This window comes from Neoarius graeffei, chromosome 20 (genome assembly GCF_027579695.1).
Source record: "Neoarius graeffei isolate fNeoGra1 chromosome 20, fNeoGra1.pri, whole genome shotgun sequence".
In the NCBI taxonomy this organism is placed as follows: Eukaryota; Metazoa; Chordata; class Actinopteri; order Siluriformes; family Ariidae; genus Neoarius; species Neoarius graeffei.
The window spans coordinates 39,293,210-39,297,909 of NC_083588.1; the positions used below are offsets into that span (position 1 = coordinate 39,293,210).

The 4,700-nt window shown below is 40.1% G+C and overlaps 1 non-coding gene across 1 annotated transcript; it reads right to left on the reverse strand.

Moving 5' to 3' along the window:
• Positions 1-844: 844 nt before the first annotated feature.
• Positions 845-963, reverse strand: LOC132869505 (5S ribosomal RNA). Its single transcript, XR_009650969.1, has one exon. It is a non-coding gene; the product is annotated as a 5S ribosomal RNA (ribosomal RNA).
• Positions 964-4,700: the final 3,737 nt, after the last annotated feature.

A 4,700-nucleotide genomic window follows, 5' to 3' on the forward strand; every position in this document is an offset into this window, starting at 1 on the left:
AACTAAATCTTCAATTTTATTAAGATTAATGTCAATAAATCTCAATATGAATGTCAACATAACACTATCAACATTATGCACAGTCTGTCTGTTTGCGGTACACACAGGTCCTGGCCAATAAAATGTTCACTCACACTGCTTTTGGAGCGACTGGGAATACACAAGGCTCTTTTGGCCTTCAACTATTCAGTACTCCCACCTGCTGGGCAACAAGATGCTAACAAAGCAGGTGAGTTTATACTGTAGTTATATCCCGTTCAGTATTGTATCTTTTTTTTTTTTAATGCTGCTGCTACTACTACTGCTACTACTACTAATCGATATTCGACCTCGTGTATTTTCAGATAGGCAAACCCTTTTGGATTTACTGTAGGACAGGACAAGCGGCTACAGATGGATGGAAAGATATTCGACCTAGTGTATTTTCAGATAAGCAAACCCTTTTGGATTTACTGATCTCTTAAACAGCTTCCACACATAAAATACCTGTAAGTAACCTATATACACACCATAAATTGTGATCCAGTATCCCTTACAGCTAGTAACCCTCTCTCGGATCCCTTTTCAAGATATCAATCCTGTCCTTCTCAGCCCACTGGCTGCTATAAAGTAATGCATTTCCTGTTTTCATTGAGACACTCAGGCCAGGTTCCCAAGCCCGAACACTAAGAAAGCCACCCGTAAGTTACGCACCTGGATAACTAGGTTTTAAACAAAATTTAAAGAATCGGTGTTTGTTAAAATCATTTAGTCTTTAAAAAATATATTCAGGTAAATAATTAGTGGTAATTTGCAGTGATAATCTATTAATTTAGAGTAGGCAATGTAGTTCAAAGAAATGAAAAGCTTACAGCACCTGGTATTCCCAGGCGGTCTCCCATCCAAGTACTAACCAGGCCCGACCCTGCTTAGCTTCCGAGATCAGACGAGATCGGGCGTTCTCAGGGTGGTATGGCCGTAAGCGAGGGAAAGGCTTTATCCTTCCCTATTTGAAGACGCCACGCGACCTCTCTCAAGCAGGATTACGGTTGACTATTGTAGCGAAAGTGAGATAAACCAAATGAGGAAGAATTGTGTTGATCTTTCCGAAGTCAGGGAATGGTTTTTTAAAAAAAAAATAGCGACTCGCCTGAAAACGCCAATTTCTACTGTTAGCATAGGCGGTTTTAAACGGGGGCCAGGGGGGGCCAGTGCCCCTGTAAAATTGCTCCTGGCTCCTGTGCTGAACAGGTAACAAGATTTATTAATTTTGACGTGCGCTGGCTCGAAGATCGGAACTGACATGACGGAGTGTTCTACACGGACTCCTTCAAGCGCTACACGCACACTGTTACCTGCAGCAGAAAGACCCGCAGCAGCGCGAATTGTAAACTTCGGACGTGAGAGATAACAGCTGCAGCCCTGCAAGGACTAGGCTACCTACTGCAAAGAGGCGAAGGTAAGGAAAATTATTCAATTTCGTAACGTCAGTGTTTGCACATATCCGTGTTTTACTGTTGTTGTTCACTACAATAATAAATCCGTTTTATTGCGCTTTCTTAAAAGTGCGTTGCACAGCAATAAGTAGCGTAACTTAATATTTTTGGGAAATGGGTAAAATAACCGACAGTGTTTAACCTGCTTGTAAAACTTTAATGGCCTTTTGATATGTAGAGGCTACATTCCTCTCCGTTTACTTTTTAGTATAGACCTACTGTAGGCTATCATCATGGAAAGGAGCAAGAAGGACTTTTATGTCCTTTTTTGCCCCTATTGGCAAAAAGCAACATAGAGAGAGTAAGGAAGATGAAGATTATGAAAGAGGAGAGAGAGCCAGAGGTGGTGGTTGGAGAGGTGGAAAGTGAGGCATCTGAAAGGCAATCTGAGAGTGAGGATGAAGACATTCAGGATCAGATTGAGGGACAGAATGAGGGACAACCCAACGAGTCATTGGGACAACCAGATTCACCATGCATATCAAGTACAGCACCATCAGGTTTGTGATGTTGAACAAATGTATGTGTGTGAGCAGTGTCGACCTACAATTCATATAGCCTACCCTGAAAGTGTGAAGTCTGAATAATAATTAATAAATATAAAATACAAATAATAGATATAATAATAAATGAATAATGATAAATAAATGTTGTTCTCAGTCGCACTCTCATATTTACTGTATTCATCTTTCTCCAGATATCAGCAAGTGCTTGGACAACACTCCAGTGCAGCCACGTCTGAAGAAAAGGTTCATTGTATGCAAAAATAGAAATCTTATTTTACAAAAAAGAGAAACATGGTTTTAAGATTTACTGAGCACAATTTATGTTTAGGCTATTGAGACAGAATGTTTCTCATTGTATTTATGCTTAATGTATTTTGTTTTGGTTTTAAATAAACTAAACAAAACATTTTGAACGCTTAAATATTGCCATATTTTGCTCATATGTGCCCCCCTGAAAAAACACTGGCCCCACCTCGGCCCCCCTAGTAATTTTGGTCTAGAACCGCCACTGACTGTTAGGATAATAATAAAGTTGACGCTAATTGGAGCTGTTACAAACTTGCCTGAAGGAGGACCCAAGTTCACTGTGCCCCAGCAAAACAGCTTTTAAAACAGCGTTAGCATTTCACAAGCCTCACGCCCTTACATTTGTGGTTAAATGACAGAAAAGACTTTTCTTTTTTCTGGCATACCCTCCAAATAATCTGTTGGAATGGAGGTGAAGACTTATGGTTGTTTTGGAGATTTGGAAACCCCAAGATTGTACTTTTTCTTGTAATTCACCAACAATGATCTTTGGTTGTTTTTTTTTTGTTTGTTTGTTTGTTTTGCCTCTCTTACGCTCCTCCTCACTGGACGGGGGAGTAAAATAAACTTGGGTCCTCTTCCAGGCAAAATTGTAACAGCTCTTGTTAGTGTCCTTTATTTATTTTTTTTAACTGTCCTGACAGTAGAAATGGGCATTTTCAGGCGAGTAGCCAAACTCACTTTACTACAGTTATCAGTAATGAAGCATATTCGCAATACATTATAATCATTCTCGAGAGAGAGGTCGCTGGGCGTCTTCAAATAGACAACTTTAGATCTCGTCTCTCGCTTATGGCCATACCACCCTGAGAACGCCTGATCTCGGAAGCTAAGCAGGGTCGGGCCTGGTTAGTACTTGGCTGGGAGACCGCGGAATGGCTAATGACCCCCTTAAGTCCCTATCGGTGAGCACAATCCTCGGCCGCCTGCCTGCCGATCCTGGTATTGCAAGATGCCGTGAGGTAGTGGTCTTTAAATCAGAAGATTGCCGGTTCGACTCCCATCCTCGCTGATTTATCTCCATACATCCTCATTTCCAGTGATTAACAGGTGTGAATACCCATAACTTTGAAATTTCCTGAAAATGTGTCCTTTAAAATCTGTTCCCTTATACTGCTTGGCTGAATAATTGTGTTATTTCAACGGTTCAAAGATTCAAACCCTTACACTTAAATACAGTTAGTTTCATGAAAGTATAATAATTCAGGCCATTTTTCTTATTCATCTAAGTGAATCCTTATGATTAAGCACAGTTCATTTCAAGTCAGCATCATAACATAGGTAAATGTTCTTATTTATCCAAGTGAAGTTTTGTTCTTAAAACAATTAATTACAGGTAAGTATTCTAAAATGAACCTATGGCAACACATGAATGAAATATGTATGAAAAATGTCAGTTTTTGTGACACAGTGTGTTTTGAATTGTTATGGAAAGACCAGGTGATAAGCACAGCCATTTTCAAATTCAATGAAAATATTTTATTGACAACATATGAATAAAAACATGTATGAAATCGTCACTTTTTTGTTTTTACAATATATAATTATAAAACACTTAAAATTGAATTGGGAAAAAATGAAATTGAATCACTATTTTATCACCTTTATACATACTAACAGCACATGAATTACACCGCATGTATGAAATGTGAAAAACAAATAGGTTACGTAAATATTAAACATTTTTAAACAATTTTACAGCATTTGTCTACATTATTGCACTCCACAACCAAGCATTTGTTTACATTATTGCACTCTACTCCAACAAAAAAGAGCCATCAGATATAACAATCCGCTCCACCGACCAACGCTAAGATGCATGCGTGTGTGTGTGATCATTTGTTTCAGGTGTACCTGCTCTCCTTCACTGTGCAGTGGAACCATCGCATGGAGTCGCTCCGTGTTGCTGGTGGACAAGGCCTGCAGACCACTTGCATGGACCCAAGGCAGATCCAGCGCATGAATCAGCAGGCTGAGCTGCTGTTTGGCAAGGAACACATGATGGAACCGAACTTCGCTGCTCCGATGCCCTACCCTAAGGAATACAAGACCCCTGACGAAGAGGAGCTCCTTGGGGTGGAGTATGCCTTGTGCCAATCTACCAGCTTCTCTGCAAAGGACTACTATGCTGAGAAAGGTACATTCATTCAGACACACACAGCCTGTATGTCCCTCACAGACACACACACACACTCACAGACACACATTGTTATTGATCTAAATATTATGAAGAACGTGTGCATGCTTTATTACTGCAAGTCTGTATGTACAAATGAAGAAGTGGTTGTAAGTATCTGACTTTGTACTAATCACAAATGTTTTTTTTGCAGCTGAGGAAGAGCAGTCATGTGAGGAGGAATAGGAGCAGAAGCAGGGGCAGGAAGAGGAGTCAGCGGAGCAAGGTGAAGAGGAG